At 43.6% G+C, this 26,565-nt stretch overlaps 1 protein-coding gene and 1 non-coding gene across 2 annotated transcripts in view; one reads left to right on the forward strand and one right to left on the reverse strand.

Annotated features, from left to right (window-relative positions):
• The window catches only part of Pcgf5 (polycomb group ring finger 5), a 114,641-nt gene extending 88,999 nt beyond the window's left edge, over positions 1–25,642 (reverse strand). Inside the window, exon 1 of the mRNA XM_027406344.2 lies at positions 25,512–25,642. The gene's annotated coding sequence lies outside the window, so the exon portion shown is untranslated. The remainder of the gene's footprint in view (positions 1–25,511) is intronic.
• Positions 6,218–6,322, forward strand: LOC113834792. Its single transcript, XR_003483597.1, has one exon. It is a non-coding gene; the product is annotated as a U6 spliceosomal RNA (small nuclear RNA).
• Positions 25,643–26,565: the final 923 nt, after the last annotated feature.

The raw sequence follows: 26,565 nt of genomic DNA on the forward strand, positions 1-26,565 counted from the left end.
GGCAGAAAGGGGGCTGTGGGAAGGACCAAAGGTACACTTCCTCTCCCATCAGCACTAGGGTTTCCACTGACCCAGGCAAGTCTCACGTACTGCCTCTGCTTGTAAACAATGTTTCAAATTTACAACTAAAACCAAATGAGAGATCTGCCTGCCTTTGCCTTCCGAGTGCTGGGATTAAAGGTGTGTGCTACAATGGTTGATGCCTGGTTTAAAAAAATAATCAGTTTGGGTGTCTTTTCATATTTAAGTTTCTAGATCAATTCTTTGGCTCAAATTAGAACAAAAGTGATTTATATTTTCAATGGAAAAATAGGAGCAGGAAAATATTATTGAAATGTAATTGAATAAAATGAAGTGTTTTTGTTTTTGATCCTGTAAGGAAGGGAAGGGGGGGTGAGCTTTACTGGGGGTCGGTGGCTGCCCAGAACGAGCTGGCAGAGGTACCAGTGAAGCTGCGGTTCTTTCTTGCTGGAAGCAAGGCTCCCACTGACTCTCCACCATTGGTCCTTTTATCCCAAAATTCAGAAGTCCATTGTGGGCTTAAAACCATCATTTATCCTCACTGACTCTCTATCCCCTCATTGTAAAAAGCAGGCTACCTTATAAATCACACCTGCTAGGGGTTAAATAATGTAACACAGATGTAACAATGCTTGGACAGTGGCATGCTTGTTGTGACGCTGACACTGCCTGTGGAGATCTCACTTTCTGCAGCTAGACCTCGCTCGGTGCAGACAACCCTGGAAAGTAACGTGCCATAGAGAGGTCACGCAGACAGGCAGGAACATGCCTGAAGAACCCGGGTATCTTAGATCAGGCACCAGAACCATCAACAAGCTGGTAGATGACTCCGGCCCTGAGCTGTTGAGCCCACCCTGTGAATACCGTGTGGAACAGGGCCAGGCCACACAGTCAAATTCCAGACTCAAGAAATGTGGGAGATAACAAATGATTACCATTTTTTGAAGTCATTAAGCTCTGGGCTGATTTGATACACAGCATCAGATAACCAGAACACTGTGGTCAATCCAGTCCCTTATCCAGTCCTTACCTAGAAATTCCTTCATGCTATTAGCCTATCTGACGAAAAGATAGGTGTGCCGCCTCATCTTGCACAGGGAACCAAGAACCTGGAGGCTCCAGGGAGGAGCCATAGCTTGTCTTGCAACAGGGTCCCATTGCCTCGCCTCAGTGGTCCTTAGCCTTTAAGTGACTTCATGTGCTGGCACAAAACCAGACCATTTGGGCACCAGGCACACATGTGGTGAACAGACAAATATCAAGGTAAGACATTCAAAACACCTTAAAAAATAAATCTTTCAAAATTTAATGCAGAACTGGTTATGGTTTGTTCAAATTCTAGCAGAACTTTTGCTGTTTTTGTTTTGTCAATTAGTGCATTCTATACTGGGCACTATTTACTCCCTCAAATCTCTTGGCACACTTTTTCAGTCCAGTCTTTGTCAGTATTTCATTTTAGCTTTATGCTCTTCTTACACTGTCCACTCTGGCCTTACCCAACCATGACCACATGGAATAACCACCATATGGAATACTAGAAGAAGCCCACTGAGTCATTCTGACACATGCACAGTCTCGAAATAGACTTAAGACACCATATGCAGCACCTGGCCAGCAGCGAATTGTTGCAGAGCAAAAGATGTGGAGAGCCTCTCCGTCCTGTCTCTACACATGGTCCTGGAGATCTCCTTCAGCCAAGACTTCCAATGCTACCTCTGTGCCTTCAAACTCCTGCCTCTCTCTTTTTACAGATTCTTATATCCAGCTGTTTGCTCTGTGGATTTTCTTTGCCTACTGTCATAAATTACCCAAGTTAAAGTTTATTATTTTATAGTTTTATGGTCAGGTAGGTGTTGGCAGTCTTGAGGATATAGAGGAGACCAGGCTTCGGTGCCATGTCTATTTGTTAGAGGCCACACACACTCTCCCAGGCCCATGTCTTCCTCCATCTTCAGTCAGCAACGGTGCTTCTGGTCATTTATCCACAGTTGCACAGCTTCTGACCACCGTGCAAAAGTTCTCAGCTTTTAGGGACTAGTGTAAATAGGTGAGTCCACCTAGACAACTTGCCATCTCAAGGTTAACCCCTTCTGACCTCATTTCTCACTCAAGCCCTTGTTTTCTGCATTCTAGCTAGTCACAGTGGCCACCCTGCAGCCCCTCAGGTATACTACCTGGGAACTTGGTTCTTGTTTTCTCTCTTGCCTGGGGCTCTCCTGGCCAACTCCCTAACCCTGTGGGTGTTCAATTACGTCAAATCTCTACAGAAAGAGGAGCCTCAAAGAATACCACTTATTATGTCAGTTCTGTAGGTCACAAACCTGGTTGTTGCATCGGCTAAGTCTTTCACTTAGATTCTCAAGTGGAACCTTTCTGAAGTCCCACTGAGCATCTTTGGGTTGCTTCTGGTTTGGGGCTGGATTCAGTCTCTGTTGGGTCTCTGGGGCCAGTGAGTGGAAAACTGATCTATTTCTTCAAGGCTCTTCTCTGTCCTTCTTATGCTTCCCCATGGGCCCCTTTATGCTGATTTGCAATCAAACCATGCCAAGTTCTGGACACTTCCATAAACTAACCAATGCGATTTTTCTATTTTAAGGGACATCTCCTATTTTAAGATATTTAACTTTGAGTGCACCTAGAAAATCTGTTTAGCCTGGGAATTTAGCCTATTCATAGGTGCTTAAGACTACAACCAAGCTCTCTGTTGCCCATTTCCCCTGGGTTCTTCCTTTTCTGCTCCAGTTTTCATATTCCATAGCTCTTACTCCCTTGTGAAAAACATGATAATACTCATGCTTACTGAAAATCCTGATTCCTAATAGTAGAGAAATCAACTCTGTAAGGTTAAGAATGTCTGTTGTACATGACAACATGCCATAGGCAACCTAGCAGACAACTCAATACACATTTCTTCAAGGAGTAAGTGGCCCTATTGCAGACTATTTTCTAGTCCATTTCTACAGGGTTTGGGGGCTGTCAATCTTCTTTTTGGTTTAACAGCTTGGAAGCACTCAGTAGGATATTCTGCACTGATGGCAGGAAGGTAGGTAAATGGCAAACTTTTTCTTTAGTTTCTGCTGTCAATAGCATCCAATTGGCTTGATTCTCTTTGATAAAGATGTTCAAAAATGCCTGCAAGGGGGAATGTGTTTAATTATAATTTCCATAAAAATAAGAACGGTTTCCTTTTTAGACCATTTTCCAAGTATAAAAGCAAAACAAACTGAGTTGGTGAGTTAACTCATCTCAACGTGGCTAGAAAATAAATGGACTAATTAGTAATAAATGCTTTCTAAAAATCTCCACAAACAAACAAACAAAAAACAAACAAACAAAAAATTGAACCATACCGATTTAAAGAAAAGTCATGAGAAGCAAGGGGAAGCTGATTAAATGTAAAGCACAGATTGTCCCCAGTAAGCTTAGATGAAGCTAGGAGGAATGGAAGAACAGAGGAGAGAACAGGGGGAGACAGACATGAGATGAACATAAGTAGGCTTAGAACCAAATGCATTTTAGAAATAAGACCCAAACTTTACAGAACAGGGAACTAAAACTCAGAGAGGGTGAGCAACCCTCTCATCTCCCACAGCTGGTCAGTATACAACACTTCCAATAAACGTGCTACTGTAGAATAAAACAGTGAAAAAAAAATAAAATCTCCCCTCCTTGTTTTGTTGTTGCCATTAGTTTTGTGTTGTTTTGTTTTGTCACAGGGTCTCATGCAGCCCAGGCTGCCTCTAAGGCTGGCCTACAACTCTGGACCCTCCCGTCTCCACCCCCCCAAGTGATAGGAGGGGCACTGCCACAGCTGGCTTTCCTGCTATCTCCTTGAGCAACGTTCATCTAATGATCTAAGTCTCTATGTTAGAGGCCTTGATCGTCTGGAATGTACGTCAGCACACAGTGAGACACTCCTGTCTCGTGCTTGTCCCGACTAGGTAAGGATGCTCATGTGAGGAGCAGTGTTCTTGACAGGGCACAGTCCCTAAGGAGCATGGCCACAAGTCTTGCAGCACCACAGTGGCTATTGGAGGGCACAAGGACAAAATGGATGAGACCACACTTCAGGAAACCAGGAGGGTCAAATGTGGTACTGTCTAAGTAGATTACCTAGACGCTGATGGAGAAAAATGACCACCAATGAAAGGATCTTGACAAAAATCTGTATTTATAGACACAAACCTGCTGCCTGTAGAAAGGCAAAAATGAAGGAAATCATATTTTAGGAGAATAAATCATATATATTTTTAATGAGATTCTCACATAAACACAAAGGCAGCAGGAACGGATGTGAAATAGTTTCTAAATTTATGAAATCATCACCCATTGCTTTCTGAATACCTGCAACAGGGAAGAAAAACAGCGCAATAATGCAGATCTCTATTTAATACAGAGGTGAGACTCATTTGTTTGGTATTTCTCAATGCTCTTCCATTCACTATTGAGCAGCTGGCATTTTCTTTTTTTAAAAAAAATCAAGAGGTTGGTTTATTAAGGGGATATACACAGAGTGACTTAGTCAATGGAAAGCATTGCTGCTAGAGAGAAGGAGAAAATTATGTATTTTCAGATTCACCGGTCATCTAGCCTCACCATGGTTACAGGCTGTGCTTCCTAACTTTCCCAAATCACACTTGAGTCAAAATGACCTTGGTGGTAATTTGAACCAAATCCCCTATCTCGTACACAGAGAAACTAAAGCTTAAAAAGGACGAGCACCCTAAGTCTCCTCACTCCCCTGGACTGATGTGGAATCATTACACTTTATGACTTCAATGTCTGCAACCTACAAACCCATACGATGAAACCCTAACCTCCAAGGTGACCCTATTAAGGTGAGGCCTTCTGAAGGCATTACATCATGAGAGTACAGCTGGAACTCATGCCTTTACCAAACAGTCCTAGACCAACTCCATTCTGCCATGCAAGGGCACAGCCAAGAAAGTACAAGTGGAAAAACCAGACGCTCCTCCCCCCTCCCCACCACACATCAATCTGCTCATGTCTTGACCTTGGGCTTCCCCACCACTGGAACTGTGAAGAATAAACTTTCCTTGTTTGTTAAGCCACCTAGCTTTTGGCATTTTGTTACAACAGCCTGAATAAGATAGGGCATCACTGCAGAAAAAAAATGGCAGACGTTAATTTCTGTTTGGCTTTTATTTGTAAACTATATAAAACTGTTTCAGAGGTTAAAATTTCCATGGCTTTTCACATGATTGAAAAAAATAAACTCTCAAACTATTTTTTATAGTTAAAGTTTTAGTGTAACTTGAGTATATGTGTGTTCCATATTGACCCATGTGATTCTGGGGCTTCAACCTGTTTGCTTTTAACCAAGCAGGCTTCATGAAACAGAGCAGACAAACCATGCATATTATGCAGGCTTCTATGAAGATTTTTTTAAAAGATTATTTATTTATCATGTATACAGTGCAGGCCAGAAGAGGGCACCAGATCCCACTACAGATGGTTGTGAGCTACTATGTGGTTGCTGGCAATTGAACTCAGGACCTCTGGAAGAACAGTCAGTGCTCTTAACCCCTGAGCCATCTCTCCAGCCCCCATGAAGATTTTTTTTGTTTTCTTTGTTCGATTTTTGTTTTTTTTTCTGAGACACAGTTTCTCTGTGTAGCCCTGACTGTCCTGAAACTCACTCTGTAGACCAGACTGGCTTTGAACTCAGAGATCTGCCTGCCTCTACCTCCTGAGTGTTGGGATTAAATGTGTGTGCCACCATCACCTGAATTTTTCTAGCTTATTTTAAGATAATATTTTTATCTCGTATATTTAATATTTATGAATAGTCTTCGACAGTTTTTACTTTTCCCATTTTTAATATAGATAGGTATATCTACATCTATGCATACGTAGGTATCTTTTACTATTTGGAAAGAGCACGTTATGAATTTATATTTGGTAGGAAAGACATAATAAAAATTAAAGCATGTAACTTTTAGCTATATATTTCTCAGTTATAAACCGAGATTAAAAGTTCACAACTTAACCACTGCTGAATGCACAACATGGTAGAGAAAAGCGTAATGGCCGAGTTGTTGCACAAATGTACCCATAGTGGGAAAGAATGGAGGGAGATGACCAAGTATCAGGAGGATGAAGGGAAATAAGGAGAAAATTGTCAGTAGCAGTCTCCACAAAAGAAAGGTTTTTTTGTTTTGTTTTCTTCTTGTGTGTGCTTACTTCGGCAGCACATGTACTAACACTGGAACGATACAGAAAAGATTGGCATGGCCTCTGGGCAAGCAACACACAAATCTGTGAAGCATTTCATAATTTTTTTCCAGTTCCCTTAAGGAACTTATGGCCGTATGTTTTGTCTGATCAAAGAATAACTCTGCTGTTTTAATCTTTGGAAGTATGAAGCCACAAACTTGTTAAATGTTTCCTAAGCGCCATCTTCTGTATGCTGACTGCTGGTGCTCGTGGGTCACTCTTGGTTGACTAGCGCTGGTTATTGTGCTTATTGATCCTTTTTTTCTTAAAGATTACAAGAATTAAAACTGACCAAAATTTAGGAGAAAAGATTTTTTTTATTAATTTACTTTTTACATTCCAATCCCAGTTCCCCCTCTCTCCTCTCTGTTGGCTCCTCCCACCCCCTCCACCTTCCACCTACCCCTCAGAGAGGGTAAGGCCTCCTCTAGGAAGTCTATTAAGTCTATCTTTTCATCTTTTTGAGGCAGGACCAAGGCACCTCTCCACCCCCTACACCCCTGTGTCTAGCCTGAGCAAGGTATCTCTCCATATGGAATGGGCTCCATTAAGTCAGTTTGTGCATTAGTTTTAGATCTTGGACCCACTGCCAGTGGCCTCATATATTGTGCTAGTCACACCATTGTCACCTATATTAAGAGAGTCTAGTTGGGTCTTACGCAGGTTCCCTATTTGTCAGACCTGAGTCAGTGATCTCTCACGCTCAGGTCAGCTGATTCTGTGGGTTTCCCCTTCATGGTCTTGACTCCTTTGTCCATATTATTGCTCTGCCCTCACTTCAATTGTACTCCAGGAGCTTGGCCATTGGTTAGTTGTGGATTTCCGCATCTGCTTCCATCTGTTTCTGGAAGAGGGTTCTAGCTTCTCTGGGGATTGTAGACTGGGTATCTTTTGCTTTATGTCTGGTATCCACTTATGAGTGAGTACATACTATATTTGTCTTTCTGGTTTTGAGTTACCTCACTCAGGATGGTTTTTCCTAGTTCTGTCCATTTGCCTGGGAATTTTAGGATGTCATTGTTTCTTACTGCTGAGTAGTACTCCATTGTGTAAATGTACCACATTTTCTTTATCCATTCTTCAGTTGAGGGGCATCTAGGTTGTTAGAAGAATTTTCTTTTACCTACTTATGGGACCCTTTTCCTGTGGCTGGGTTCCCTTATCCAGCCTTGACATGACAGTATGTGCCTGGTCTTATAGTAGCATATTATGTCATGTTTGGTTGATGTCCCTGAGAGGCCTGTTCTTTTTGAGGGGTGACAGAGGGAGGGTGAATCTGAGGAGAGTTGAGGTGGGGGTGGAGAGACTGGGGGGAGGAGAAGAAGGTGAAACTGCTGTTTCAGGATGTGATATATGAGGGAAGAATAATTAAAACAAGAAAATGATAATAGTAATGATAATAATAATAATTTTGGCAGGAAAAGATAATGTGTTTCACAGGGTGGTCCCAGCATGCACAAAAGCAGTGACCAGAAAGGGAATGGCTTTGTCAGGTTCTGGCAGAATGCAAGGAATGTGAGGATTCCTTGCCCTGTACCCATACCACAGAGGCCATATGCTCCCTGGTTTCACTTTAAATCCAGTTACGAGGTCAGTGGGCCGGTAATGCTGCCCAGTGACCACGCATGTCCCTTGTGTCACCTACCATCCTTCTGTCCAATTCACCCTTTCACCTATCTGTTCTCGGCTGAGCCTCCAATATTTCCTCCCCGATTCTCAATCTCAGACAAGGACCCATCTGGGCAAGTAACAAGCCATGAGGGCGGAGAAAATATAGACCCTAGTCAGAAGGCTCAAAATGACACTCAGGGACTTGGGCTTTATTCTCTGACAAGAGGTGGGTATAGATAGGTCTCCACATAGATGGACCTTTTTCTAAGAGGCAGAAGTGAGGGTGGGTGAGGAAGTTAATTTGGATTTCAAATGAGTGACTGACTGAAGGAAGTGGCCTCGACAGAGACCAAGTTATAGCTTATGACTGTATAGTGAGAAGGCAGAGAATTCCAACTTTTTAAAAACATTTATGTGTGCACGAGAGAGAGAGAACAAGAGAGTGTGTGCTTATGTACACCTGTGAATGCACACACAAGCTTGTGTGTGCATGTACCATGGCACACATGTGCTGAAGTCAGAAGACAGCACGAGGGAGTTGGTTCTATCCTATCATGGGGGTTCTGGGAATCCAACTTAGGTCATCATGCTTACAGTAAGTACCTTCACATGTGGAGCCACATTGCTGGCCCCAAGAATTCCAACTTATTAACAGCACAATTATATTCAATTTTAATCCATGAACTCTGAAGTGTATTCTAAGAAGTTGTCATTAGCATAATGTTAATATGGTCGTTTCCTGTTTTGCTGAGACTGTTCTGTGATAATAATGAAACAGTTAACTTTTGAACCCAGGTCTACGGTTTTGAGCAAGCTGAATCATCACTGTCAGAAGCACTGGAAGCTTCTGAGAATGGCAACAGTTCTTCCACCAGGTTCCTAAGTCATTAAGTTCGGGTAGAAGAGCAAGTAAATGAACAGAAAATAGTCTAAAACTTACTAAAAATTGGCAAAGGGAACATGTAAATGCTAGAATTCTAGCAGTGTGGAAATTTCACCAGTGCATGCATTTATACACAAACACATAGAGATACAGTAAGAAGTAAACATATAGATGTTTCTAAAGAAACTCAAAGCATCCGAATTGTGCTCATAATGCACTGTCTGCTAGATCTCTCCTGGTGCAGGGACACAAAGGATGAAGGGTCTTCTGAGCTGAGAGATAACCACATTCACATTCACCTCCTTCCTGTATCCCAGGACATCTCTAGGAGAGGACCATTTTTCTTTCTGGGTGTGTCCCTTGACAGCAACACTCAGCTCATCTCCAGGGACCTGCTAACTAAGAACAATCTCTTCTTCACAGATACATCCACAAAGTTGACTGTACTCACATCTTAGAAGGTCACCTAAGGTACCTCCTGGGTTGCTACAGTGTCCACACAGGAAGATTTTTAGCCGTGAGTCACAGCAAAAGCGTGCCGATCTCGTGGCAGTGGCTCTTAACACTACTTGCACACGGGCATCAAATCAGAGGCATCTGTAGGTGACTCATATCTATCAGTACAGAGGCATCTGTAGGTGACTCATATCTATCAGTACGAACTTCAGGGCCTGGCCCTCCCCCATTCAATCACAGTCACTACAAATAGGTCCCAGGTGCCAGCCTTTTTAAAACCCTCAGATGGTTCTGATGTGAAGCAGACCCTAACCAGACCTTGCTTCTAGTGTAGTCTGCCCCCCAAAAATGTAGGCAGGCGCTGGGGCAGACTCTCAACGCCCCCTAGGATGTTATGCCATCCCAGCAACTGGGGTACACAATCAACTGTGAAAAGCACTGTCCCAGACGTGTCTTGTATCAAGTGGGCCAACTGTGAGCCTTGTATGAGAGGACCAGTCTCTCACCTAAAGGCAGTGTTTCTCAACCGGTGGGTTGAAAGACCCTTTCACAGGGGTCATCTAAGACCATCGAAAAACACAGGTATTTACAGTATGATTCATAACAGTAGCAAAATTAGTTATGAAGTAGCAATGAAAATAATTTTATGGTTGGGGGTCACCACAACATGAGGAATGAATAAAAGGGTTGCAGCATTAGGAAGGTTGAGAAGCACTGCCTGAAGCCTAAGCTGGCCTACTCATATTAAACACACACACACACACACACACACACACACACACACACACACACACACACACACACACACACCCAGCAAGCAGCCTGGACTTTCCCTGAACATAGAGTATCAGAAGCAAGACCTAGTCCTGCTGGGTCCCATACACACCTGACTCATGAGGTGACTCTTTGCCATAATGGAACGGTGGAAACATGGAGAAAAGTTTTGTTTGAATTTTTCACTAAAATTTTCTCTGATGTACAGAATATTTATCTCATCTATACAATAACATTTTTCCACATTTTTTTTTTTTTTTTGGTTTTTCGAGACAGGGTTTCTCTGTGTAGCTTTGGAACCTATCCTGGCACTTGCTCTGGAGACCAGGCTGGCCTCGAACTCACAGAGATCCGCCTGCCTCTGCCTCCCAAGTGCTGGGATTGAAGGCGTGCGCCACCAATGCCCGGCCCTTTTCCACACTTTTAAAAAATCTTTTGAGATAAATATTCTCTGTGTAGCCCTGGCTGTCCTGGAACTCACTCTGTGCACCAGTCTGGCTGCCTCTGCCTCCTATGGACTGGGATAAAAGGCATGCACCACCACTGCCTGACTTTTTCCACAATTTCTTTAGTCAACAGTCCAATGCAGCAAGCTATCTAATCTTGAAAAACCATAGTTCTTAGGACCCTTTCTTGAATATTTTTCATCTTTCTTAGAATTCCTTTGGTGAAACTAATTAGCTATGCAAACTTCGGGTGATGCCAACCACAGTTAGGATTGCTGTTCTTGGTGAGTTCCTGGCAGACCTTAGCTGGGAGAAGTCAGACACAAACCACAGAGACAAAGCTGAAGGGCAACTTGAGGGTGCAGCTGAGGGAGCCCAAAGAGGCAGCACCAAAGGTGAAGACCTGAAAAAAAACACAGTAAGGGCAGATTTACTTGAATTTGAGCCCTAAAATTTCTCCACAGAGAATCTGAGAAAGTTAAGCAGCAGCTTTTGAAAAAAAAAATGACCACCAGCTTCTGACAGCATACTCAAAGTGAGAACAGTATGAGAGAGTTCTGGAAAGCAAGGATGTTTAAACGCCACTTGGATAGAGGAGTTAGCCCTTACTGCAAAGGAGAAGTTGGAAGCTTTTTTAAAACAACTGGTTCTCGGGGTCTGCCCAAAGCCAAACACATCAGAGTTTGGTGCTGGGGAAGTCATTTGAAATTTGTAAAAGCTCACCCCAACAGTTCTTAGACGGAATGAGCAGTGCTGGAATCAGGGCTGTGGCAGAGAGAGTTCTAACTTCAAAGCAAATGTGTGCCTCATCTTTTAATATACACATTTCTAGAGCTTTGGACCCAGGTCAATCTACAATCCCTTTTCACCGCTGCATTACCTTTTCCTTACTGGCTTTAGTTTTTACTATACTACTCCACAGAAATGAAGAAATTCAAAGTGTGCTATCAGGTTTAAAATGAAAGACAGCAGCATCCTGCCCCCCCCCCCCAATTCTCACCCAATCCCAAACTTCAACTCTTTTTATAATATACCTAAACAATATGTATTCTCTAAAATTTATTGACATACTAATTCTAGACCTTTATTAATATATTTTCAGATGCCCCATTATATGCTAGCTTGTCCCCTCCTGGTCATCTATAATATTCAATCCTTTCTGGAGTCAAGTATGGCCAGGGACAGTATGTGGTTCATGTATTTTAACATAGTTGCACCAATTGTTACTACAATACTTCCATAACTGCTGATGGTAGCTGGTGTTTTGACCTCCAACCCACCATTCCCCACAATTCAGCAAAGAAAGGGTTAACATCTGCTACAGTAGGGACAGCCTTCAAAACCTGCCTTTACTCTACAGCAGGTCCCTGTTCCAACTTGTCGATGGCCTGGCTACCAGTTGGTTGTTAAAAATTCTGAATATTGCCTGTAGGTATGACCACGTAATCATTCTTGCTATTTGAATATAAGTGAAAGTGATGCACTGCACTTTCAAACATGTTCTTGCTCTTATAATCTAGAACACAAACACTGACTGAGCAGCTTTCAACTCTACAGATGAGGGCAAGCCTTCACAGACAGTAGGGGAATGGGGCGGGGAGCAGGGATGAGTGACTATGCAAAAGGCTTGCTCACCCTAAACTGGAACACGGAATAAAAAGTCACTAACTTCTACTAATTACTCCTACTAACTTCTACATTACAACTTAGGGAGTTTTTATTATATTACAGCTATGGAGACTTTTTGTAAGTTTTCTAAAATTAAACTTCTTTTAGTTTTTTTTTTTTTTTTTTTGAGATAAGGTCTCACTATGTAGCCTTGGCTATCCTGGAACTCCCTATGTAGACCAGGCTAGCCTTGAATTCAGAGATCCAAGTTCCTCCTACCTCTTCCTGAGTGCTGCGATTAAAGGCATGCACCACTTCTCCCAGGCACCACAAGTCTTACTTTTAACTAGCTCAGCAGTGATTTGCACCATTTGTGAATACCACGTGCTGAGCGTTTTCACTTTTCTTGTAAGGCAACTTATAATTGCCTTCCACTCATCTCATTTAACAGTTTTTCTTAATTGACAAGCTATTGGAAATAGCAAGCCAATTTGAAGGGCATTTTATACTGGGTCAAAAGTGTCAGGTTGCCCAACAGTTTTGTTTTTACTTGGAAATTCACGTTTCTTCCCCAAAGCCAGCTTGCTGCCTCTCTAACCTGGCAGCTTCCCTCTAGGGCTGCTAGACTGTTTTCTTAATTGTCATTCTAGAGTTTTCTTTGGTCTTTTGCCCTGTTTAGTTACATGTTTCTGGAGTACTGTATATTATTCTTCCTTGGTTTATTCCCACATTTTTTTTTATTTAAAAATACCACCCAATAGCTTTTAGTGAAAAGATGCAGAGAATAATTTATTTAGACCTTTAATATGAAGTAGTAAAAAAAGTCTTATTTTTTTCTCCACTTGATACTTTTCATCTTTTATTTTTGGTTGAAAATAATTTCCATCTGAATTTTTAAGGCAGCAATCCAGGGTTCATTACTTTATTTATTGAGACAAAGTTTCTCTATTATGTAGCTCTGGCTGTCCTAAAACCCACTACGTAGACCAGGCTCACAGCCTGCTCCTGACTGTTCGGATTAAAGTGTGCAAGAATCCAGTGCTGGTGTTAAATTACCTAATGTCATTCTGTTTTTAATCTTCTGCATAGGACCTACTTCCACTAAATGATTTAATACATATTCACCCTTTTAGTAAAGGCTAATTTTACAGTGATATGATTTGTACATCAGGGGTGTGTGTGTGTGTGTGTGTGTGTGTGTGTGTGTGTGTGTGTGTGACTGTGTTCTCATTGACTCTTGAGATAATCCTGAAATGAATGTCTTCCAGTTCTGGAAAGTATTCTCACATTATTTCTTATGTAATTTCCTCCCCTTTATCTCTCTCTACAGTCTCTCTAGATGTATTATGTTCATTGCATAATACTTTAATTCTAATTTTTCTGCCCTGTTTTTCTTTGTTTTTATTTTTTTTCTGGTTCAAGCCAATGAATTTTTTGGTCAGATTAATGATTTTTTTTTGTTGCTATTTTATGGTCAACTTCTATGATTAACTTCTTATTCTCTCATTGTTACTTTTTCAGTCTCCATTCTTAGGGGAGAAAGTTTCTTATCTCTCCACAGCTTTATATAGGTTGATGAGCTTTGCTGTTTATTTCCCTATTTTTCCTGTACTTCTGCCTCTCTGTGATTATTTTTCTTAATTTTTGTATCCTGTTTAATTACCTGTCTATTCGAGACCCAAAATGTGGGAACTATATAGGGCCTCGCTGCTTAGTATGTAGAATTTCACTAAATTTCTGTTTTTATTACTCATTTTACCCTTTTCTAGATTTTTCCCAGTGATTACAAAGCCAGAACCTTTAATTTATTTCCATTCTGCAGAGAAAAACAAGTCTAGTCTTAGGATGTCGTCTGGGATAGCAGCAGGTTTGTAAGTCCCTCAGGCTTTCAACAGTCCTGCACCTGGACGCCTCTGTCTGCCCCATGGCCTCTGCTTCCCGAGCCTCTCCAGATTTTAGTGATAAACTGGATGCTTCTTCCCAATATTCATCCCAACCCTCAGGACACGTAGGCGCCAGTTTTCTCCTGGACACTGAGTCAGAAGTCTGGACTTTTGTTCCTTATCTCCCAACTGTTTGCAGGTGTCTCCCTACCATTGCCTCCTTTCACGTTCACCATCATTGCATGATATGTGTTAATACTGGATCTGAGTGCCTCCCGAATTCCCATGCATGGAGGGCTTGGCGTTATTCAGTGGAGTGGGACTATTCAGAAGCCGTGGGAGCTTGGGGCATCGTGAAAAAAGCTGGGCAACTGGTGTGTGCTTTTGGGGGTATATTGGAACAAGAGCCCTGGTTCTTTCACTCTGTGCTTCCTGCCCACCAATCGAAGGGCTTCATACCAGGCTGTGTTCCCCCCGGCTCTTCCGACCCAGGCCCAGAGGCAGCACGACTGATTAAAGATACTGAAACCTCTGAGATGATGAGCCAAAACGAACCTTTCTTTATTGAAGTTTAAAAATCTCAGGTATTTTCCCATGGGGACATCACATTAACACAGCATCTCAGGAAGGGCTGCCAGGAAACATGATCAGTGCACCAAATTCCCATATGAAGGCTTACTAACTCAATTTCATAGGCAGGGGAACTGCCACTGAAGATGGGCCTTTCTTACTCTTTTGACACTCTAGGTTTTGCTGAGGCCATCTGAGTAGCTGCCCATTTATCTTACTATTTTTCAAGATGTGGGGAAAGTCTTGTCTTTATTAATCACAAAGACAAAATTATTCAAGTCAATCATAATTCAGGCGCAGTGGCTCACACCGGTAATTCCAGCTCCTGGGAAGGCAAATATAAGGGTGGCGGGGCTGCAGCTTCAGCAAATAAGACTTATTTCATAAGTTAACTTAAACAAGTAAGTTAAAAGGAGAATTCTTTTCTAGATGGCAGGAAAGACCTTTAGTCTGTTAATTCATCAATTTACTCTCAAAATATGACTTATGGTACTAGATTATTTTTCCTTTATTGAAAAACAGATTTTTTTCATACAACATGTTCTGATTATGGTTCCCCTCCCCCAACTCCTCCAAGATCCTCCCTACACCCCCTTAATCTGAATCCAAAACCTTTCTGTCTATCCTTAGAAAACTAAGAGGCATCTCAAGAATAATAATGAAATAAAATAAGATAAAGCAAAAGCAAACAAATTAGACTAGGACAAAACAAACAGAAGAGTTAAAGAAAAAGCACAAGAAACACGTATAGACACAGAGACACGCGTGTATATACACAGGCATCCCGCAAAAACACAAAGCTAGAAGCTGTAATATATACGCAAAGGACCTGCAAGTTTACACACACACAAACATACACACACACACACACACACACACACACACACACACACACACACACACACGCACGCCCCTAGCTGGGGGTATGCTGGGACATGCCTTTAATCCCAGCACTCAGGAGGCAGATGGCAGGCCAATTTCTGATTTTTAGTATAGCCTAGTTTATAGAATGAGTTGCAGTACAGCCAGTGCTACACAAAAAGATCCTGTCTTGAGAAAACAATACATAAATAGATTTTTAAAAAATTAAAAAAATATGTCCTGACAGAGTACATGTGGCCCCAGATCATAATTAAAGGTAATAGTGGCTTTTTTGCAATAAAGCTTTTTCATGGAACCCTTCTTGCCACTTCTTGTCTACTTTATGATGACCTGAACTGAAAGGTACCTGCCAAGTGTTTTCCAAGAAGCTGTCAATCTGAAATCTTGGCTGGTTTGCTTCTAAAGACAGGAAAGGAAGGAGGATGAGAACTTAAAAAAAAAATAAAGATAAGCACAAGGGCTGCTCTCACATCCAGGGGATTATAGCCTTTTTATGTTCATCTAATGAACACAAAATTGCAGACACTAAGCCTGAAGATTTCAACCTTTAAGGCTAAAATCCAAGCACTCGTCCTAAACACTAAATTCACAGCTATATGGACAAATAAAGTTCAAGAATAACTGGAGAGTAAAGCACTAATGTTACACCTTTGGTCTGACACAACTCAAAAGGAACATTCTCCGACCTGTCAAAACTTAATACCTGCCTTCCGTTCTTACTCACAACTCCCCCAAAGAACAAGTAAACAGACCAAGCATCTAACAGGATAGACATTTCCCCATGTGGAAGAAATTAAATGGGTCTAGTTCTTGAGGTGGTAATTATATGGATGCTTGGCTTTTCACAGTTTGTTAATATGTACATTTACACTTCAAACGGTTTCTGTACATGTATTACATTTTACAATAAAAAAAGTCTCAGAAAGCCAAAAGAAGAATACATAAGGCAGAAATCACACTTGTCAGGAAATACCCGGCTTCAATCTCACGTAGCCAGTCTGGCATGGATAAAGAAGGAAAGTTGCCATGACTAACTTAAAAGGCTAAACCAATGTCTTGCCAAATTTCAACAGTTGTCTTTGTTCAAAATAGCTACTTGAAGAGGATGATCTGAGACCAGGTTGGTATTGTATTTCCTATGGTAACACTGATACCTTGACATTTGCGTAACACTACTTATTTGCAGAGTTTTAACATCATATCCGGAGAAGATACAGCCAATGAGACTTTCTCCCATGCAACGAGTGAGGAAACTAGAACACTTAATAGCCAGTTAGCAGAGTGGGCTGTGAGTGTACTTGGGTTTGAGCCCCAGGAATGGGGCAAAAGGAGACAGCAGCAGAGATTACAAATAGTGGAAGAATCAGGAGAGAGAGGATGAGAGGATGTGAGTTGGGGCGGGGTGGTATCATGAACACATGCATGCATAAGCCCGATAGGGGCTTCTTAAATGTTTCTCAGAGAGAGATTTCCACATTCCCAAAGTTCTGAGTCCAAACACAAGGGTTTCAAAGCTGGTCTTGACATCTGTGAGTTTCCTGAGATTCCCACAGAGGAGGAGAGTTCCATTAAGTGTGGCTGTGGAAATGATTACAAAGGACCCAGCCAGCTGATGTAGTAATACTGCATTAGAGGCTAAACTCTGCATGTAAGGTTCGGACAGTCACTAACCTCATACAAAGAAACTGGTACCTTTTTGGCCCAAGAGATTTCCAAATAAGGGGTGCCCTCAATATACTCCTGCAATCTCTGTCTTCCACATTGCATTTCTCCTCATAGAGCAATTTATTTGGTGTGTGACTTCCATGGGTCTGGTTCATGGGTCCCAGATCTCAAACAGTGTAGTTTGGGGGGATTTTTCTTTTAAAACAAAGATATTAAGCGTGGTACTTAGTGCATTTTTCTTTCTACCTGGGAAGTAAAGACACTTGGGTAAGATTCTTGCTGTGAAGCCTCAAGCTTTCCATCTAAAATTAAGAGTAGTTGAGGTAGAGCATGGCAAAGTCACTCTGAGCTCTGCACCAGGCTATCTATTCAAATCTGGCCTTCACTAGGAGAGATTTGTATTTTGTTTCTTCACATTTTTTACATGCTAACTTGCTGCTGGTGCCCTCATCCAGCCTGCAGCCCAGGGACTCTCTTCCACAGCACTGGTGGAGCTGTGTGCTGAGGAAGTTTTCTAAGATTCAGTCAGCAGACACTTTAATTACTTTGCCAGCAATTCTAGCTAGAATTCAGAAATCCCAAGATTTATCAGCTCCAGCTCAGCCCTGCATGTCTGGGATCCTCTCACATTTGTGCAAATCGTTTAAAAGTATTTAGAACTTCCTCATCTCTTAAATGACAGAATAACTTTGTCATCTCTTCCCTACCTTTTCTCTTTTAATCCTGTGGACTAAATACTAAAATAGACTTTAATGCATATATTCTCTGCTTGCTGGAACAGATACTCTGATACATAATCACTGTGATACTCTGGCCTCTCAGTTCTCAAAGACTACCTAATGGCTTTCTACTTCCAATGGCTTGGTCCCCTCTCCATCCTTTAGCTTAGCTTCACTTTGAGTTCTTATAGTAACTCACAATGGATCGCAGCATAATTAGAAGAACTTGGAAATTCCTCATGCCGTTCCCTCTCTACCCCTCCAGATCCTCCCCTTCTCCTCATTCTCGCTGCCATTACACCACAAGTACTCCTGTCTCCTCTCCCAGCCATCCCCACTCCATTTTCATTGTCCTTCACCGAGGGCCCATATGGTGCTGGCAGAGACATACAAGCCATCTCTACCCCGTGTCCTGAGCACTGCTGGAGGAAGCCATGAACACAGGAGTGATGTTTCCTCCACAAGTACAGCAACTTCTCTAGCTCTCCGTGCCTTTGGATCTTCAGATGATGTAGGCAAACAGCTTTCTAAACATTTCCCACTCTACCTCAGTTTCACACCTCACTATTAATTTTTCAACCCATTGGCAAAAGATGACCAATCCATTTCAAATGAAGCCCATCAACAAACTACTCTAAAATTCAGAATTCTTCTATGCCTTTCTCTAACTTTTTAATTGCACAGGCTATGGCTTTAGAGAAATGTAATGATGTGTATCCATCATTATGGCATGACAGCCTACTTCCCTCAAACCCTTTATGGTCTTCCTATTCACCCCTCCCTGCACACCAACCCTGGTAAGTGGATATTATCTCCACAGTGGTTCCTTCCTTTTGCAAAATGACATTTAATTGGAGCTACATAGGCAAGGAAGGAAGGAAGGAAGGAAGGAAGGAAGGAAGGAAGGAAGGAAGGAAGGAAGGAATATATATATATATATATATATATATATATATATATATATATATATATTTGGTTTTTCAAAACAGGGTTTCTCTGTGGCTTTGGAGACTGTCCTGGATCTAGCTTTTTTAGACCAGGCTGGTCTCGAACTCAAGAGATCGGGGAATATTTTAATAGGTACAACTTCTAATATTTTTCTTCCATGAATTATGCCTTTGCCATCGTATTAAAAAAAAAAAACAGCCAAAACTAAAGCTATCTGCATATTCTCCTCTGCTATTCTCTAACAGTTTTATATGATTAAATTCATGTTTATGGCCTGTTCTGAGTTGTCTTTTGTTAGTTTTCACATAGAGCCCAGTTGTCCCAGCACTTGCTGAAAAGCCAATTCCCCATCATGTTGCCCTTGTTCCTTGACAGCGATCAGCTGATTAACCGTGTGGGACCTCAGGAGCCCTCTTCTTGGTTCTGCTCCACTGATCTGTGTGCTTAACCTCTTGCCAATGCCACACTGCCTTGATCACTACATCTTTCTATAAGTCTTAACGTCAAGTAACGCCAACCATCTAGCTCCATTCTTCAATAGTGTGCTTGCTTTCCTGTATAAACTCTACAATTAATTTATCAATGTTCATAAAACAACTAATGGAATTTCGATGGAGATCACATTGAATTTACAAATCAAGTTCAGAAATCCTGATGATATTGAGTCTCCCTATTCATAAATGTGAATTTCTACTTACATTTTCCTTGATTTCTTTCAATACTATCCTCTCATCACACAGACCTTACACCTATTTTGTAGACTCAGAACTCAACATTTCATTTCTTTTGGTGTGCTAATGGAAAGAAACTGTAATGTGTTTGTGCTGATTAGTACTTTATCACTGAGTAAGGATTAACCAGGGAGACAGAACTTCAGTTAAGAAAATCCTTCCATCAGAGCGACCTGTCTGCATATCGGTGGGGCAGGTTCTTGATGGATGATTGATTTGGGAGGGCTTAACCAACTGTAGGAGGTACAACCCCTGGGCAGGGGGTCCTGGGTTTTGTAAGAAAGGTAGCTGAGCAAACCATGGAGAGCAAGCCAGTAATCAGTATTCCTCCTTGGCCTCTGCATTGATTCCTGCCTCCAGATTCCTGCTCAAGTTCCTGCACAGACTCCTTCAGTGATGGAGTGTGACCACCAAGTGTAAGATGAATTAAACCCTTCTTTCCCCAAGGAGTTTTTGGTCATGATGTTGATCACAGCAACAGAAACCTAAGGACAATATCCTTAATTGCAAATTTCACTGCTAGTATATAGGGAAATACCATGTGTTCGTTGGCCTTGCATGAACTCTGCTGTTATTGTTTATTAGTTGCAGGAAGTTTTCTTTTGATTCTCATTTCTCATACAGATAACTCTAAATTTCAACAACAGCTTTATTTCCTCCTTTAAAACCAAATATATCTTTGAATTTACTCTTTTTTGCCTTATTGTCATGATTATCCAGAAATAGCTTCATCATAATCAAGATGGTCAAATAATTTAATACTGAAATAATAATTTACTGAATAATTTATTCCTTTAGAATGAAAATGGACACTTGCAACATTCAAACAAATAAAAAGGTAACTTAAAAATTTTTAAGAGGGGTGCGCTAGCCATACAGCCAAGCCTGGTAACTGTAAGTTTGATCCCCCAGACCCCAGTGGTAGAAGAAGAGAACTGACTCCTGTAGGCTGTCCTTTGACCCCAATCACAGGCCATGGCACACGCTACCTCACCCCCCAAAACACACACAAATAAAATTATATTTAAAAAAATTCAGCCTGGTCTACAGAGCGAGTTCCAGGACAGGCTCCAAAACAATACAGAGAAACCCTTTCTCCAAAAACAAACAAAAAATATTTTTTAAAGAATGGGCATTATTTGTCCAAATAGCATCCCATAATTGAATCAGTATAACAAGTATGGGTAGACTGTCAATCCAGATAGGAGGTTACCTTTATCTGCTCCTGTACTTTCAGCCTGAGCGATGTCTGGAGCTTCATTATATGAAGGATTAATTACCTTCATACTCCCCCCTCCCCATGAGAAGCCACTCCACCCACAAACACTTGATCATCGTCCTTACAGTCTTTGTTTTGTCTGGGACAGTGTTAGGGATTGGATTCAGGGCCTTACACATTACAAGCAAACATTCTAACGAGGCACTAATCCCAAAGCCATGGTTTGTTTTCAGGGAATCTTCATCCACTGTCTCTCCAATATTCTCAAGAATTTATTCCCAGTTTTACCATCCTCTCCTTAACGACACCCTTCATATCTTTATCTAATTTTAACAACATTGTGCACTGGGGATTCCATAAAAATTAGCATATTTAAGTCCTGACTTATAATCGCCTCCATTCATTTGACCTATAGTGATGGACTGCACACCGCCTGGAGACGCTTTGCCACGACTCTTCCTGTGTGTTTTAATACCTGCCAACACCACCCCAGGCTGTCATTCTGCTTGTCTTCTCGTCCCCTTCATCCAACTGGCCAACAAGTGGTGTTGCATTCCCTTGTATGGCAGCTCACTCACCCACCCACCCCTTGAGTCCAGTTTGCATTGCTGCTTTTATGGAAGTTACTGTAACAGTTCCCCATCTGAAGCCACATTGCTCCTCATGGGGACTAGCCTTAAAATGTAACTTGTGAGGACACTGTCCTGCACTTAGCATGTCCTCTATTACAAACCCAACAGACTTCTTAGCCCCACACATCAGATGCTTTATAATATGGCCCTCATGTTTCCATGTATCCCCCTTTCCCATTAAACTCGTCTAGCTCCTCAACCTTCAACTCAACCACATTTCTTCCATTTCTGGATATGGTCACATATTCTTTCCTTCAAATCTCAACACAGGTCAGTCCCCGGATCTCTGCCAGTTCTACTCCTACTCCTATGTAATTTTTAAGGTCTTGTGCCAAATCCCCCAATTCTTCCTGGAATTTTCTGTCTAGTAATAGATTTGGTTTTGTTCCTAAAATCGCCATGCGTTTTCTTTACAATTCTCTGACAGTTCCGTGTGTCACAGTCTTTGGTTATCTTTCATACCCTCTCTATGTAACTTGAAAGGCTCTCATAGCCTCTGATTAACCCATATACTTCTTACATTGTCTTTCCTATAGCAAACTAAGAGAATGTTCAAGTTAATCTACATAGTGAATAGATTAGAAATGGAGTTAATTTATCAATGTTAAATTCTTATGAGGCCTAGAAACTAAGCATTTCTTTTGCAGTTCATAACATTATATTGGGATATTGGAATCACTTTAGTTAAAAATGCCCAAATTTAATTGGTTCCACAAACCAGAGTTGGGCTAGACCTTAGGGGTCACTTAAAACCTCTGTGTCAGCCCCACAGATGCATAAATGTGCAGTTGGCAGCAGTAACCATTTATTTTATATATCTTATTTATTTATTATGTACTTTTGAGACCAGGATTCATCTAGTACAGGCTGGCCTTGAACTCACTATGTAGTCAAAGATGACCTTGAGTTCCTAATCCTCCTGCCTCAACTTTCCAAGTCCTGGCATTATAGGTGTGTATGCCACCACACCAGCTTTCAGTTATCACTTATTAAGAGCCTTGTATTCACCAGGTCCTTACACATTACTCCAGGCTCACCAATCCTTCCGTGTATGTGGGCGTCAGCCCCACCACACACACAGTAGAGATGAGAGAGGCGGGGCTGAGGTTCAGGCTTTTCTACTGACCACTGCTACAGACATTAGACCTACTACATGGCCCAATTTCTGTCTCCTGCTGTGTCTCCAGATACTAATTATGCCAACTCAGTGGAAACACATACTAAAAATTTCAAGACATTTTCATTATAACCAGAAACATTAAAATTACACTGTAGCTTTATCACTGTAAAACGGTGGAGCTATATCTTATTTGCCGGAAAACTTCTTTCCCAGTTTTTACTCCGTAAATATATTTTCAATGGGAAAGCCATTTGTCCAACTGCATTCAGCAAGTAGTTGTTGAATTTCCTTAGAGGTGATACATGGGAAGGTACAAATGTAGGCATGATTTTACTCTCCGAGGGTTCGCAAGCACGAGGCAGACAATGGGTTAGTGGTAGGAACAATTCCTCCCCACCGGTTGGACTAACCCAGGGGTGTCCAACAACATAAACTCCAGATTTCTGGTTCTAACCCCAGCTCTGAATCTTGAACAAATCATTTCACTGTCTTAGTCTCTTCAGAGAGGGACCTTGGAAAAAGGAAGAGTGTAGCCCAGCAACTTAAGCTCTCTAGTAGCGCTAAACTGCCATGTTCTCTGAGTTCAGTCTTGAAGTTACACTTTAATGGAAGGGTGACCACTCCTATTTAGCAGTGGACTGTGGAAAAACTGAGTGCCTACAGTTCTTAGGTCAAGGCTGGTTGAGGCTGAGTACTAGGACTCAAAGTTTATTCTTTATAATAATATACTTTACCAAGTAGTGTCCTGGGGAGTGTTAAATACTGCATTCCATCCTTCCTTCCATAATATAGATGACTTATAGCTTTAGCCCTTTTATTATCCAATCCAGAATATTAAAGGATGAATTTAAGCAATACCTTTTACCTACTATTCTGTGGCATTACCAAAATGAATAAATTAGAGTTAGGCCTCTGACAAGAGAAAGAAAACTTAGGGTTTGTTTAAATCAACACTATACTATATTACTATGGACAGTCTTCACTACTACTAAGTGTGGGTTTGGTCTACAGGTAAGTAGGAAAGAGGAATGGGGAAATATGGGCCAGTGATGATTTAACTTTGCTGATTTCACTTCTCTACTGTTTGCACTTTCCTTTTCAACTAGTATCCATATGTTTAATGGTTTGCTCATTTGGTGATGCACTGTAGTTCCAAAGCCTCACATGCTTCTTCATGCTAAGCATCTTAAGACAGGCCGTGTAAGGGTTTGTTATACTGTGCTTGCTGTTAACAGCCCGAGGAGAAAAACAACCGATCACGAGAAAATGACAACAGAGGAAATCTGCACCGTATTGGTAGCTTGCCCACCAAAGGCAATGAATTGCAACTGTCACCATGGTCCTGCCAAGAATCAGGAAAACAATTTATGCATTCGGTATGCCAACAAACATAGGGTGCTGCCCCGAATATATATATATGAGGCTTTAAAAAATTATAGTATAAACATTAATAAGCAGGTAAAGTTCTCCGTTCTCTCCCTAGGGAAGTTACATTCTTGTAGGGCGAGAGAAGACTTACAGAATGCTTCAACAAAATATATTAGCTACTAGCAACTATGAAGAAAAAACAACCATCGAGTAGTTGTGGGAGGGGATGGGGCACAGAGAACTAAGTAAAGTCATCTAGGGTATTGGTGGGGCCCTGCCACTGGAGATGAGCCCCAAATGATGAGAAAACTTTGCTCTGTAGTCCTCCAAATGCGGGGTGGGGTGGGGATGAGTCAAGTTAGCTTTTAAGAATGATGACAGTAGGAAACATTCTGTATTCATGAATGAAAAAATAGATGGCCTTTTAAAACTTAAAAAAAAACCCAAGCTAATTATCATCTACTTAAGAGACCAATTGTTTAAGATCAACTTTTTAAGATTCTGCTAATTACTCGAAAACTACTTAAGTTGACTCAATTACTAGAAGTCTTTCCAAGCTAGAGACCTCCTTCACTTGACACCATTCAAATTCTGAATGAGACTGGACCCGGCCCTGCAGCGAATCAGCGCCTCCTCTGCCTCATTAACGCAGCCAGGTGGAATCTAGTTACCCTCCCACAAAACACGAAGCCGGGCTAAGGAAGGTGGGGGAGCCCGACACCCACAAACTTACTGTGGTAGGTTCAAAACACAAAACCCCGCCGCCCTCTCGCACGAGCTCCCCCCGCCCCTTCAGGCGTCATCACTCGCAGAAGGGCCGCTCTCCAGGGTCGGAGGCCCACGGCGAGTACGCGCGCGCGTGGAGCCCGCGTGAATCATCGGAGCACGGTCCGCCGGGGCGATGATTCATTCACCGCTCCGGAGCTCGCGGCCACACGTCCCCGGCGTACTATGACGGCCGCACACGCAGCTTCCTTAATATTAAACAAATGTTTCAAAGTACACACGCCTGCAGCGAGAAACGCCTAGAGCCGGGCGAGGTGGCGAGGAGCGAGCGTCCCGGGGCGGCAGGGGCGCGGTGGGCAGGGCGGGTCCCCGGAGCTGACCCCCGAGGCGCGCGGTGGCGCACAGGTGGGTCCCCGCCGCCCTCGCCACCGCGTTCCCGCTCGCCCCTCTGCTCTCCGTGGCATCTTATATAATAGCCCGAGCCGATCCAAACGGAAGCGGGGCGCGCGCTGCCGGGGCCGCCGGGCAGAGGTGCTCAAGCCCCGAGCCCCAGGGGCTCCCCACGCGGCTCCCACGACAGGGGGGGCAAGGCCCGAGCACCCGCCCCACGCGTCCCCTCGCGAAGGCGCTCGGTCGCGCTCGGTCCCCTTCAGGAAGCTGCGAGCGTCACCAACTGCGTCAGCTTCTTCAAACACTGTGCCCTGTCTCTCTCCAGCCCGGGAGCCGCCGCCACGGGGCCAGGGCCGCGGGCCGTGCGGGCAGGCGCGTCTCGGGGGAGGACAAAGTTCCCGGGGACCCTCCCGTCGCCCGCTCGGCCCAGCCGCGCCGCCCGCACCCGTGCCCTGGCGTGGGCAACTTGGGACCCCCGACTGCGCGCGGCCCCTGCAACCCGCTGATCTCGCAAGGCTCCCGCGGCGGGGAATCTAGCCCAGGGCCCAGCGGAAGAACAGCCGCTCTAGAAAGTTCCCCAAACCGGGAAGCCACCAGCGGGGTCCCCGAGCATCGCTCTTACCTTGCTCTCGGGAGGCCACGTTCCGAGCGGGCCGCACGGGGCGCGTGGTGCACGAGCGCGCGCGCGTGGGGCGGTAGGTGAGCAGCCCGCGCGGGCGGGGGCGGAGCAGGGCCGGGTGGCAGGGTGCGAGCCGCGCGGGCGGGGGTCCGGGTGGCCCCGCGGCAGGAGGGCGGGCTGGCGGGGCCGCGGGGGGGGGGGTGGGGAACGGAGGACGACAGCAGTCTAACCCGCGGTGACGGTGACGGTGGCGGCGGAGGCGGCGGCGATGGGCGCGGGGCGAGCGCGCCAAGGGGGCGGAGGAGTTGCCAGAGGGTTTGTTTACGCATTGCTGCCCGGCTCGGGGCACAGCCCGCACTCCCTGATTGGACACAAACTGGGGCACAGCCTCTCGCCGCCGCCCGCCAGGCCTTCTGGAGCAGCCGCCGCCGCCGCTGCCGCTTGCTTAGCTCCCGGAGCTCCTGCCGGGCACAGCCCACCGCAGCGCCCCGGCCTGGAGGGGCACGGTCCGGGCGGCGGGCAGGGTGGGCGTGGAGCGAAGCGGCCGCCGGGCGCTTGGAGTAGCCCACCTGTAGTGGTGCGACCTTGGCAAGGAGAAACTTGAAACTTCTCTGGCTTGGAGGCTGCGTCTGCTCCAGCGACTGATTAGATGCCCCCCAACTCCATCTCCTCCACCGGGGCCCTCCCCACTCCCACAGGAAGCTTGCCCTTGAGGAGATAGAAAAGCAGCTCAAATATCAGCGTGTCTTTGGTCAAGTCGAGGCTTCTTATAGAAGGTGACGGTGGACTCCCGCAGTTCTCTTCTGCCTCCGGCTCCCCTGCTTTTAATTTCACATCTTGCATATGACATTCAAAAGTTGTCCTCCCAGAAGTGACCTCCTCACCCTGGTGCTGAGCATCCTCTGAGGACTTCACGTGGTCTCAGCTTCCTCCACGGCCGGATCTCCACAGCTTCAGCATCCTAGCTACTGTCCAACTGTCATCTCAGAACCTATGCCTAAATACTATGCCTAGAATGCTTTGGTAGATTTGCATCCCCCGGATCCTGTACTGTTCT

The sequence above is a fragment of the Cricetulus griseus genome, chromosome 3, assembly GCF_003668045.3.
Source record: "Cricetulus griseus strain 17A/GY chromosome 3, alternate assembly CriGri-PICRH-1.0, whole genome shotgun sequence".
Classification (NCBI taxonomy): Eukaryota; Metazoa; Chordata; class Mammalia; order Rodentia; family Cricetidae; genus Cricetulus; species Cricetulus griseus.